The following is a 14,100-nucleotide window of genomic DNA, read 5'->3' on the forward strand; positions in this document are numbered from 1 at the left end:
GCAAAGGACCACACATGTAGGCTGGAGCCCCTTTCATTAAATGTGCCCTCAACCCAGCTGTAAGAAGTTGAGTATCAGGTCCTACAAACCCCTGCTGGTAAATCCCTGCCTGCATAGCCATTCTTCTCAATTGATCTACTGCCTCTTCAATGGTATGCCATGAAGGCATCTGTTCTTCCCAATCCATAGCAGCAGAGTATCTGGCTTGTATAGCCAGCACACTCCAATCAAATAAAGATTGCAGCAGCGTTAGGCAATCTCAGATATTGATTAATCAAGGTGTCTTTAGATAATGCCCCCAATTTAACTAATTCCTCTTCAGTTAAATAAAGGCTGCTAGCTCCTTGGTCCCACAGTCTTACTAACCACTGGTTCAGCCTCTCCCCAGCTTCTGCCTATTAGTCTTGGACATGTCAGCCAGCTCCTGCTGAGTGTAATCCCTGACAATATGGGTTGCCCGAGCAGCGTGTGGGTTGCCAGGCAGGCCCTTGGTTTTGCTGGTGACCAAAGGTCATGCCTTAGCCATCCGAGTACTCTTATCTCCTTCATCCACTTCTGTCCAGCCTAAATCTTCATCATCAGAATCTCCACATCTCCATTCCAGGTTTCTGGATTCCACTCCCAGGATGAAATGAGAACTCTAACTTTGCGAGGCTTGTGCATGCGCCCTCTTTTTGCCTGCTTATGATGTTTTAATTTTGCAAACTGAATAGCCATGCTTGTAGTTCACTCTTCTGCTAAATCTCCTCTCCCCTGGGCACCTTCCTGCTGATCTTTAAAAGCAGTCATCTCTTCAGCTTGCTGTTGCACCTTCCTCTGGGTGGTTTCTAACTGTTCCCACACATTACGGAGCGTGGTAAGAAGGACTCATCCGAGCGCCCCCACTGCTTTCATCCCCCCTTTCTCTCCCACTCCCATTTAAGCACTGCATTGGGAGTTGAGCGTCCAAATTCTGCCACCTCCGAATCCCATGACACTGGTGAGGTCCACTGGTTCAACATTTGAACCACTGGCCGCCAAGCACTCATCTAACACACTTTTTTCCCTCAAAATATGTGTATGAAGTTTGTCTTCTCTTCACTTTTATTGCATCGTTGTAGGCCTTTTTTATTATGCGGATGCATGTGTTGTTCTGACCTATTTTCTCTTTGCTCCTTTTAATTATGCAGTTCTTTTCTCATTTTTCTCTCTATTTGCTTAAAAGCACATGCAAAACAAAAAATACAGCTTTCATGAAAAGGACAGGTATTATTTGATTTTTTTCCACTATGGAAAGAAACCATCAGAAATTAAAGCACGTTATAGACATTCTGAACTGTTGATGCTCCTACATGTGTAATGTTTTAATCTGTTCAGTTGCTTTACAGGCAAAATAACAGAAATTGTGTTCCATGGAGGTTGATTCAATGGGCTTTTGAAACTTACTTCAAGATACTTACAATATAACAGTGAATTATTTAAAATCCTTCTTACATTGAACTCTAAATCTATCCATTTAAGAGTGCAGTGCATAATGATTTTACAATTATCGGATACTGTATTTATTCTGTATTATTCAGTTTAACAACTAGATAAAAACAGTAATTAAAAAAGTATGAATAGATATCTATATTCTAAAAATCTGTCTTGGAAGGAAACTCAAAGACCCTGCTCTATTTAAAATAAATATTGCTATGTTACATCTTCGGTAGAGAAGAACAACCAAAATAGCTTTGGAGAAGTGCTATGGATTTGTTTTGTGCTCCGTGCATCAACAAATTCTTTAACTAAGATCTAATTACCAAATATTCATTATTGATGATATTCAATGAGCTGTAAAGAACACACTTTAAAAAATCCTTGCCAGGGAGTTAGAACTTTCAGCAGCTATTTAAAACTGATAGGAAGTATCAAAGTTGTCTGATACTGAAATGTTTCACTTGTTTTATCCATCCATCTTGCATTTACGAATTGTATTCTTGGATCATTAGGAGATTCTAAGTAGACAGAAGTAAGTTGAATAAGATGACTTACAGCCAGAGCTGCACTTTTTTTCACTTGCTTTTTGGGAGACTCTGTGGACCAAAGCAGGAATGGTCACTGATGTCATGATATTGCTGGAATGGGCAGCACTTTAAAGGAAGGCTTAAGACATGCAACAGAGTTTAAGATGCCCATTTTTACCCTTAAAGCTTTCTAAAATTGGAAGAGATTGGCAAAAGTTTTGCCCCACAAAATGGGCAATCAAAGGTTTTTGATACAAATACTGTAGCTTGGCTAAATAAGAATTTGAACTATCCTGCAGAATGCAGCATCACAGTGGCTTTTAGAAGGCAGAATGAAGGGAAATGTAAGCTGAAAATACTATATGGCAAGTATTAGAATCAAACATATGAAATATTATGAATCCACCCCAGTAAGTTGAAGCATGCATTGTTCTCAATAGTGAGGCATTATAATGTGCCAGATGTGCATGTACCACCTTTACCTGTTTAGATTTAGCGCACTATAAATGGTGTTACCACGTAGGTTAGGTTCCAGCATGATACACGATGGTCAGGTATACATTTCTGTTGACATTCAGTGACCATGTCTTGCCAGCTTCAGTCTAGAAAAAGCATGTACAATATGTAACATTCTAAGCTGAAACCTTGGATGTTGTGTTGTTAGGTTACTCACTTGTTGGGTTAGGTTGTTAGGTTACTCAGGTTTGCAGTCCTGATGGGCTGCTACTGTATATACACAAATGGGGCATGTGTGTTTTGAAGGATTTTAAGTTGTGCTGACCCACTTAATCAGGAAGCAAAGTAGCAAAGATCAGAGAAATTTGACCTCTGGAAAGGCTTGAGCCCTGACAACTCTTGTGTTAGAAATAAATTCCCAGTGTAACTGAATCAAAATCATGAATAGGAATAGCTGTGCTGGATCAGGAAAAAAGTTCAAGGAGATTCCTAGAGACAGCACCCAAGTGAGATATAAGATTTTTGCTGATCTGGACTGTAAAAATCTGGAGTTAGTGTCTGTAGCATCTGAATCATTTTACTGCCATTTAGTGGTTTTCTGGATTTCTGCTGCTCAGGTATGGTGGCCCTAGCTTATTGGTCCTGTCTTGTTGAATTTTTTTAAAAATGCATTGTATTCACATTGTATGTTGTGTAGTGTGTATATGTGGAGTGTGTGTGCGCGCTCACACATGTGTGTGAGATAGAAAAAGAGAGAGAAAGGGAAAGAGAGATTTAGCCTTATGTTCCTTAGAGAACATTGGAAGCATTATTTTTCTTCTTCTTGCTTGAATTTTAGACTGGTAATCTTCCATTGAGTATCAGTGATCATAATTGTTTCTAAAGATTCAGCTGAATTGTAGACTGTACTGTCTCAGTAAATCATACTCTTTCTTGCAACATGTGATGATAAGCATGATCATACAAACATATTAAAAGGAAAGTATTTTTTTAATTAAATAATACATCTTAGTAGTAAGATATATTATTTAATATTTTTGAAATAGTTATATTAAACAATATAATAGAATTCTATTAGAGTTAGGAATTGGGTTTAGTTTAAAATTAGGATTGACTTTTCTGCTGTCCTGAAGCCATTCTTCCTTTATACAGACTTAAGAATACCTCAGACACACACATGCTAAAAATCCATGGTACTTTTGTAAATGTGCTTTTATATGCAGATGATATGGTTTTAATGGCACACTCTCAAATAGGTCTGAGACAACTCTTGAAAAAGCTAAATAATTACTGTGTTTCTAACTAACTATAAATAAATTCAAATCAAAAGTGATGGTTTTTAGTAAAAAGAGAGTGAAATACAATTGGCAGATAAAGGGGGAGCCAATAGAACAGGTGAATTCTTTTACCTATCTGGGAGTAGTTTTTACTGATACTAGAGCCTGGGAACACCACTTCCAAAGGACACCAGGGAGGGTTGAGGTCCGTGCCAAAAGTTTATTAAAACTGTATAATTATAAATATCCTGGCACGCTGACCCCTATACTGAAAGTTTTCAGAGCAAAAATAGTCCCAATGCTGACTTATGGAGTGGAAGTGTGGGGCCTTGCAAAACCGGCCGCTCTTGATCACGTCCAGACACGTTTTTTAAGGAACATATTGGGAGTAGATAAGAATACGTCAGCCCCCGCAATCAGAGCGGAAACAGGTACCCATTCTATACAGAGCCAGTCAGTAATAAAGGTCTTTTCTTATTGGCAGAGAGTCCAGTTAATGGATTATGACAGGCTTCCCAAATCTGATGGAACAAGCAAGTATGGACCTCTCCATATCTTGGTTAAAACACTTTACTAAAGTTATTTCACAATACAGGCTTTCTACACAACAGGTACTTACAAATTTTTCACAGGCAAAGGATATTTTTAAACAGCGAGCCCTGGATATCAGTGCCCAATTGGACATGGAGGAATTGGCCAAAAATGGGTCATTAAAATGGTTGGCGAAGAACAAAATTACCTTTAATTCCGAAAAATATCTATCGATGAGTCTAAATCAAAACCTGAGAAGGGCCTACACTAGAGCTAGATTCAAATTACTGGACTCCATGGTCAAATACGGTCGTTTCCATCGTGTGCCTTACGATGAGAGGCTATGCCTCTGTGGGGACCCAGCTATAGAAGACATTGGCCATGTTTTGTTTGACTGCAAACTTTATGACTCACTTAGGCTTAATCATCTGTCTCCTCTGTTGAAAAGAACAGTCCATTGGGACTCCAAATACAGATTATCCTATTTTCTCTCGGGCACAAATATCTTTATTGTGAGTAGGACTGCCAGGTTTGTGGACAAGGCAGCTCAGTTGAGAGCCCGATATATAGAACAGATTGGAGTATCATGTAGGGGGGATGGTCTCACATGAATCTGGCTTATGATATTAGTGATACATAGCTATTTTATATTAGTATTAAACTCGGTACTACCTCATTTTACTATTATATATTTTAATCTATTATGGATTTGTATATTAGATATTTGTTTTGCTTTTGCTGATGTTTCTCCTCCTGGTTGATATGGTTGCAAGACTAATCAATAAAACTGATTGATTGATTGATTGATTGATTGATTGATACAGACTTAAGAATTATTTTAAATGTAAGGGATATTTTCAGTGCCTGGAGATCATGTGAAACATTCTCAGGTAATTATTCCTGGGTGCATTCAGATGATGCTTAGTAGTTTATCATTGCCATTGAACAGTAACTATTAAGTATTAACTACTTAGTGTTATATCGCTCTAGTTTTCAGCAGTGGTACGTATCCTACAAAAACCCTAAAAATGTTTCAGGAAGAACTTTTAAATTTTTATCTTCACACAAGTTGCTGGTCCACAATTGGCCATTTCCAATAAACTAAGGAAACTATATGTCACAGATAATCAATTCGCAACAGTTTAATTGCTCATAGAGACGTACCTTTTCTTAAAAAATAAACAAGCATTAATAAGAAACTCTCTCCTATTATCCTAAGTGTTGTAGAGAAATTCATGAGAGTATGGAACAGAAGAACAAGCACTTAACATCTGTTCTGAGAGTCAGTGGGATTTGCTTTTGAGTAATGACATGTAAGACTGCATTGTAAAAACCTAAAATATTCTTAGATTTTTGCCTGCAATAAACTGGTGTGACTTTGGACTTTAATGGAGATACAGGTAGTCCTTGTTTAGTGACTGCCTCGTTTAGCCACCATTGGCAGTTACGACGGTGATGAAAAAGTAACTTTACAACCTTTACAGGTCTGTAAAGCAAAGGAAAGCTGAAGTAAAATCACAAGCAGTCATGGTTTCACTTAGCGATCGCTTCATTTAATGACTGAGTTGCCAGTCCCAATTGTGGTGACTAAATGAGGACTACCTGTACTGTATTATTTACTAATGAAGCCAAGGTTCTGAGTTAGCATTAAGCTTCTAATTTATTTGAAATTAAATTTTGCATTTTATTACTTTTTTTTCTCCTGAGAAATTAATAATAACTGTTCAATTTATACCCAAAATATAAAGGCATGTCCTTAGGGTCTCTGTGATTCAAGAATCTGGAATGGGAAGCAAATATGATCTTCCGTTACTCAGTTCAAGATATCTACTCATTCTCTTGGGCCCATGCTACTAACCTAAAGAATAAAGCTGCTATTGCATGCATCGAGAGCTGCCACATAAATGGTTCAAAGGATTCCAAGCAGTTTTTGCATTCTTTCTGAGCAACATGAGAAGCAGTTTTCTAAAGGAAAAGAAGTGTAATTGATCATATACTATTCTTTTACATACCTATATTTACTTGGTAACTTGTTCTTTCTTTTCTCTGTTGCAGCTCCTTCAGGCTGGAAGGTATCTTAATATTTGACGACACGATAACCAGTTCTCCCATGACAGATTTGACAGTGCAACCTCTTTCAGGCAATACGAAATTCTAACAACAGGGACTCTCCTTAGAGCATGAACACCCTGGAGCCTGAGCACAACTGATGACTAGTGCCATCTGCATTAATCCACTGGCCTCATTCAACAGCTATGAGCTGAGTCCTGACAAAAGCCACAGCCTTAAGCACCATGCACTCTGACAGAAGAAACAAAAGTCAGTTACTTTTCTGACCCAATGCAGAAACAACAGTCGCTGAACAGCATTCCTGTGATCCGGCCAAATGTGTTAAACAGATGTAGCAAAACAAAGTTGGAAGCACTTAAATGGATCAGGCAATGCCAATGTATTTTGGGTGGAAGAGAAGGCTATTATTGTCTCCTGTGCAAATTCAAAGCCATAGAAGAGAGACAGTTGATGCTAAAATGCTTGGAAAAAGGTTGTTTCCTGTCCTTTGCTGAAACAATTCAACTGTTACAGCATGCATCGCAATGCACTTCTAATATTTGCACTGTCATTTTCATTCAGGGGAATGATGTAAGCCATCATTTGCACAGATGGCCACATGAAATTTTAGCCGACAAGATGTATGTTGAGAGTTTCAGAGCAAAAGAAATTCAATTTGTCTGCAAAAGGGAAGAAAACATAATGTCCCTCCATCACTTTGCAGCTGGAATCTTTTAAAAAAAAAAAAGTTGCTCCTTAGAACTGAGATAACAATAATGATAACAAGAAAGCATCAACAAGCTAACATGGATTTTAGAATCAACCTAATTTTAATACATTTTTGTATCGGTGTAAAAACAAAGAAATTGACCGAGACAACTGGTATGTTCCTAATGAATACCAACAGTAACCTCCCAATTACTATAAAGAAGGGGAAAAAAGCATATTTGTATTACATATTTGACACACGACATTTTTATAGCTAAAGATCTGTTCTTCATGGAAAATGTGTCAGATAAATAGGCATTTTCAGTTTATTTTTCTAAATAAATGTGTTTGTATCATTTGCATTTACTTATTTTTGCTGAAGTTCATTACTCAACCACTATTCTCTCTTTCACCAAAAAAGGGAAATGTAAAGACAAGAACCAAAACATAGATTTTTGCCATGCTAAAATCAGAATGATTTGCAGACTGAAAGCTTTAATATAAAATGTTGTTTGCAGAATTATAAAGTATATTTCTACTGGTAAATACATATGGAAAGTAAGAAAGTCTGTATTTTAATCTTTACTTTCAATACATAGGTTATTTTTACTATTCCAAGGAAGTAATTAGTTAGCATAGTTCGTTGGGGAGTCTTCGATACGATTAATTATGTTGACTATAGTTTATAGTGAAGCTACATGTACATAACACAAGACATGATCCAGTACCTGATCTCTGCATGGTCAAAACGATCTGAGGGTAGTATATAATGCAGTGAGTGCTAGTATTCATCTCCAAAAATAATACACATATATTAGGCCTCTGCTCCAGGGTGAGTTATGTTATACTGCAGAGCTGTAATGGGAGATATTCATAAGATCATTCCTCCAGTGTTTCCCAATCAGGGCTTTAGTTAGCTAGGATAGCCTCTGTGTGCAGGTGGTCCAGTTTGTAGGATTGTGTGGCATTTTGGATGGAGCTGGAAGATAATGGATATATTGATGGGCATCCGCAGAAACTTCCTGCTTTTGTCAAAATGACCAAAGCAGCAAGGTGCTCCAAACTCCACCCCTTTGGGGCATGCATGTGATGTCAAGGGAAATGTAAAAAGGGTCTCTTCAGCTTTGAAGTTTCTTGGGTCATATAAATTGCTCCCTTTCCAGTGTAGGCTGATCTGTCCCCGCTCTTTCTCCTTCCCAAGAAGATCTCATAATCCCAAAATTGATTGGTACAGGACCAGTATGCAGTATCATACCTACACTTTTTGCTTATAAATAAAGGGCTGGATTTGGTCCCTGATTTGCATATTATTTTCATGAAGAGAATTAAATCATTGCATTGCATTGAATGATTTTTTTTTTTTTAACTTCAAATCTTGTAAATCTTACAATGGATTTCAGGCACCTTTACAATTGCCATTTTTCTTCACGGGAAGAGAGACATGTGAAAGTCAAGTTATTCTGATCAATGCGTCCCTTTCATTTGACCCAGAAAATTCTAATATCAGTTCTTAAGTCAATTTCCTTAAAAGTTAAATTGGGATACAAAAAAGTGATTCTCTCTGTTTCTTCAGATACTGTATTTTAAGCTTTGAATATTTATTTTCATCACAGTATTCTTTAAAAAAAAACAAAAACCCAAAAGCATGATATCTGAGAATCCTTAAATTCTAACAAAAGTCCACTTACTGCAAAAACAGAATGTAAAACTCTTGTGTGGCAATGCAATTCTATGTTGTATATCTGGTTTTAGTTTTAAAAAATAAAAAAACTTTCAGTGTGGTCTGATACTTAAACATGACACATGATACCATGTCATTCTTGCTTAGCAGGGATTTATTTCCATGCTGTAACTTACAGTTCTTATAACATGTGATTGTTGAATGAGATACAATTTGGGGAATCAGAGAATGAGAAATTGGGTAAGATTGTTAAATATAATTTGCAAACAGGAAGAGTTGCTGTACTCATTCAGTGCAGTATTTTGTTATTAGTTCATAGATTCCTTTGATGCCAGAATTGTTTTGAATAAAATATATATTTTCCTTTTTCCAGAGTTCTCTATTTTGTATATAATTCTACACACACAAACACAGAGTGACACCCACAGAGAATAAATGGCATTCAAAGTATCTTTGGATACCAAACATTTTTAAATTAACAGTGGAATGTACTGGGCATAAAGTAGAAATAGTCTTCATTGAACAGTGCCATCTGCTGAGCCTGACCCCTGGTGACTATGTGGGCAATTTGCAGCAGTTCCAAGGACATTCGAAGATCACCTTGATCCTGCCCATCCATCTTACCCATTGCATTCTGTTTCTTCAGCTTCCTTCGATCTTGCCAAATTGTAGTCCTTCATCTGCTTGAATCACATGCCCAAAGTATGTAAGTTTCTGCTTGTTGGAGAAACATATCATAAAGTTTTTAATAATCTTTTCAGTATGAAGGCTTTCCACTTGCAGGACTGATTTTTATACAAGAGAAAGCACCCAAATAAATTCATTCACTAATGCAGCTTCACAAAAACTCTGTAATAGCACATGCCATTTTTCCATTACTGCAGAATTCTAATGATGTTGCTAATTGAATCCAACTCCATCCAAAACAAGACAATCACCAATACCTACTTAAGCTAGTCTGCCCTCCCCTTGTTATTTAAATTTATTCTAGACTAACAATGAGTCCAAACATCAGTTCACAGCTTCTACAGCTTCTTACGGTTACACAAGGCTAGTAATGTGCAAGAGACTCCTAATTACTTCAAAGTTATCCTAGCTTCTTAAGCCTCTTTCTTAGCAGAGTGATAATAAATTACATGAGTGGTGTTTACAAGATAAACAGGTCTTTGCATGGCCAACTTGGCATAGGGAATATGGATCACCGAATAAATAAAACTTCAATCCTACCTGTACATTTTTAGCTGGAAACACTCTGTTGCTTCCTAAACAAATTATAACGAATTATTGGCTGTTATATCTGAAGTTGTTTCAGAAATTTCTGCTGTACTTTTTGACCACTAACACTCATTTAATTCTGATACAAAAGATACTGGTTTTGAGATGCATTTCATAGGAATAGAAAGTTCTGTTTGTATTTTTGTGGGTGGCAGTACGGGAATTTTGCACTTACCTCCATTATGGAGTGGTTGGGGATTATGAGAGTTTTATCTGATTGTGCAATCATCTCTTCAGCAATTTAGCATCCCATTTTCCCATCACTCAGTAAAAAGTCAAGGGAAGAAATCGAGGTTAAATGAAGAAGGATGGGCAGCTAAAAAGGCTGTGAAGCAGTGAAAAGATAAGCTGTAGAACAAAGTACACAATGTTCTCACCCATTTTGCAATGATAAATAAAAACACCACCGAAAGAAATATAGGAGAAACTCTTGCCTTTAGGAAAAATGAAGCTTCTTTCACATAGTGTGTGTGTATGTGTGTGTGTGTGTGTATATATATATATATATTTTTTTTAAAGGGCAAATTTATGTCCAGTGCTAGTCTCAAGCAATTTAAATGGTCAGATTTTCTTAAAAGTGTGAATCTTATTTTTTCTGTATGCTGCTTTTTTGTTTACGGTGTGCTGGTAATTATGTTAGAAGAAGCAACACTGGTATTTCTTTTACCAAGGTAATAACTGAAGCAAAAAGACACATCATACTCTTTATTGGATATTTGCTGCCTTTCCATCTGATAAGCAGTCTCAAGGTAACTAATAGTAATAAAATATCAAAACATATTAAAAGTAAAACAAATCTGTAATAAAAGCCATTAAAAAAACCCTGCTAAAGAGGCATACCTTGCAATGCTTTCTAAAAAGATGGAGAAAATAGAGTCAAAGCACAATTTCCAAAATAGCATGTTGTATAAACTAATACTAATTTCATCAAAACAATTGATTATGTACTATCAAGTCATTGTTGACTCTTAGCAACCTTATTTATTTATTTAATAAATTTATAGGCTGCCCATCTCATATCCATGACACTGGGCAGCTCACCATTAAAACAGAATAAAAAACAATAAAAACAACTGGAGTTAAAAACAACAAAAATAACATAAAAAGTGCAGCTGAGAAGACTCAACCACTCAAGCCACAGGCTCATCCATGTTATCAGGGCTCCAGGCTCAATGGCAAAGTCAAGTTTTTAGTGCCTTGCGAAAGCCAACAGGGTTGGGACAAGTCTAATTTCTGCGGGGATGATGTTCCAGAGGGTGGGAACCATGGCACAAAAAGCTCTCCTCCTGGGTCCCGACAGATGGCACTCTCTTGCAAATGGGACCAGGAGCATGCCTGTCCTGCCAGATGTACAGGATGGTCAACACCACTGGGGAGAGATGGTCCTCTAAGTAACCCAGCCCTAAGCCATGAAGGGCTTTAAAGGGCTTAAACCAGCACATTGAATTGTACCCGGAAGCATACTGGTATGCAATGCAGCTTACGGAGCAGAGATGTCACATGTCCTGAACAATCAGCACCCATAATTGCCTGCACTTCCACATTTTGCACCAGGTGAAGCTTCTAATGCTCTTCAAGGGCAACCCCATGTAGAGTATGTTGCAGTAACCCATTTCTCCATACAATCTGTCCCCTATTTGGTCTTTCAAGTCTTCCAATGGTGCACTCATTGCCATTGTAACTAAAAAAAAAACAAAACCATTTCATGCAAATTCAGATTGATGGTTATTGTATTAGTTCTAACAAGCTATTTGTTCCAGCTCCGGAGAATTCTAAACAGATGACAACTTTGTGTTCTGTTAACTTCAGATATGAACTACATGCAACTCTCCAGAGTTACTCAGCTCAATAGCGCAAGTTGCAACAACAACAACAACAACAACAACAATTTAACGCTACATGCTGTTCATCCTTGTATTAGTAATAAAACTAAGTTATGGGTCAAACATATATGTTAATATTGTTTGCATGAAAACAGCAACAAAATGAGCTTCTGTGTTCAGCAGCAGAGTTTCTAAAAATGAATTCCACTCACAATATTCTGTCCAGTAGGAAAGAGGAAAAGCAATTTTCGCTGATTCCCTTTGGAGCCATTAACACAATCTCATCCAGTGTTCTGGAAACTACCCAATACACCAGAACAGATGGGGAGGCAGGTGACATAAAAATTTGCAGGTAGAGAAAGAATCAACAGATTCCTGTCTTCTTCATCCCACCCACAAAAAGAAAGAGCAGTTAATCTGCAGGTGGCTTATGAATTCAGCTCATAGTCTTCAAGCATAGAGTGATATTCTTTACTGAAAAACTATATTCTATCTATATTCTTTATCTACCACTGAGGAAGGTACATTTTTGAAGAAAGATCAGTGAAAACAGGGCCAACCACAGTGATTCCTGCAAAGAATTTTTCGAAATTCTATGTCAGTTTGTGTTTCACCAGACCTAGAATTCATGATAGTGGAAATGCCTCTGAACCCAAGTTAAAACTGTTTTCACTGAAAATCAGATTAGTATCAGTAAAACACTCCTTTAAATGCATTTTTAGGTATTGTCATAAATAATGACTGATGGCTTTTAATCTAGAGGGCTTATGTAGATATTAACCTTTAATTGTGGTATTGATAGTATTTCAACCTGTATACGCTAAACCTATATATTAATGCCACACAGGATCCAGACAATAAAGAGAAAATAGACGGGAAGCACATTAATAATCAAAATAATTGGTTCATAAAACCTAAGTGCATTATTACTATATAAATACATACATACTACGTAGTTGTTTCTACCTGTCCCATCCGATCTGGCAGGAAGGGATGCTCTGGGTACCGTCAATTAGGGAGTGTTGGCTGGCAGGGCCCAGAAGGACAGCCTTTTCTGCCATGGCATCTGCCCTTTGGAACATCATCTCCCCTGAGATTAGATTGGCCCCGTCCCTCTTGATCTTTCATAAGGCCTTGAAAACCTGGCGTTGTGTTCAAGCCTGGGTCCCTGGGCAGGGGTTAAAGCCCATCTCCTTGTTGTATGGATGATAGGTTAGATCATGCCTGGCTGCTATGGGTTTTTATTTTTGTTTTCTATTATGTGTTTTGTGTTTTTATTTGTTTTATTATAAGCCGCCTAGAGTCACATAAAAGTGAGATGGGTGGCTATATAAATCAAGTAAATAAATAAATAACAAGATATTGAAATGTCCTGTTTGAAACATTTGGATCATGATTGATTTTTGTGCTTCTGAAAAAGCTGATTGTCAATGTAGCTTTTAATAATGTAGAAGAGGTTCTCGTGGACAAGTCACAGTGTGTCTCAGCAGGTGCTGAAGCTGAGAGCAGCCCCAAACTTGCAAAACATTCTTCACTGGACTACATCAAATTTCCCTGAGAGTTGGGGCAGCAATCCTCTGCCTAAGAGTCTGCACTTTAAATTATAAATTAAAGACAAATATTCAAAATTATATTCATTACTTGCTACCAATAGTTATAGTATATACTAACTTATAGTGAGCGTTTACCAGTAGCTTTAATCAGTGGCATCATCAAAATAAATCAAAACCCGTGGTGCAAATGTCACCAGGTTACAAACACTACCAGATATGTGTTACCTAATCCCATCAGGAAAGTTTGCTTGCAAGTCCTAAAGTTAATGATTAGCATGACCCACCACTTGATTGCATTGACCTCTGGTAATCCTCAGGCTTGACTGTCTTGAAAAACCTATGTTTCGAAGCAAACCTTACTGCTTTTGATATAAAGCTCTAATAGTGCTTTTGTTTTTGTTTTTTTAATCACAACCTTAAATGTGAAAAAAGGGGGTTTAAGCTATAAACAGCTTTTTAGTATTTTCTGAAGGTTAAAGACATGCATTTTTGCCAAGCTTAATTGAAAATATACACTAACACACATACACAAACACCCAACCCTCCAGCAAGCAATGAAAAAATGAACATAGTTAGCACACCCTATTTTGAGCCTTTCTGAAGGCAAAAAAAGCTAAAGAAAACCAAAACTTTAAACTTTGCAAAGTGTGCAAAGGTTTAATTACAGACACATCCTCACAATGATTGCAGAGATGTGCAAAGCAGGTCCTGCAAGGCAAGCTTTGTTACAGAGTAACTACTGTAGGCATTTGCAGAGCATAT

General features: G+C 37.2%; 1 protein-coding gene and 1 long non-coding RNA gene across 2 annotated transcripts in view; one reads left to right on the forward strand and one right to left on the reverse strand.

The window, feature by feature from the left end:
* The window catches only part of LOC112540226 (uncharacterized), a 36,217-nt gene extending 29,773 nt beyond the window's left edge, over positions 1 to 6,444 (reverse strand). Inside the window, exons 1-2 of the long non-coding RNA XR_015793729.1 lie at positions 6,262 to 6,444; positions 2,468 to 2,587 (exon numbers count right to left, since the gene is read on the reverse strand). This is a non-coding gene — a long non-coding RNA (uncharacterized LOC112540226). The remainder of the gene's footprint in view (positions 1 to 2,467; positions 2,588 to 6,261) is intronic.
* The window catches only part of PRR16 (proline rich 16), a 124,374-nt gene extending 115,331 nt beyond the window's left edge, over positions 1 to 9,043 (forward strand). The window contains exon 3 of the mRNA XM_015887442.3: positions 6,305 to 9,043. The gene's annotated coding sequence lies outside the window, so the exon portion shown is untranslated. The remainder of the gene's footprint in view (positions 1 to 6,304) is intronic.
* Positions 9,044 to 14,100: the final 5,057 nt, after the last annotated feature.

The sequence above is a fragment of the Python bivittatus genome, unplaced genomic scaffold, assembly GCF_059951505.1.
Source record: "Python bivittatus isolate LINGU-HERP-01145 unplaced genomic scaffold, Pbiv_v1 ctg000850_np1212, whole genome shotgun sequence".
Taxonomy (NCBI): domain Eukaryota; kingdom Metazoa; phylum Chordata; class Lepidosauria; order Squamata; family Pythonidae; genus Python; species Python bivittatus.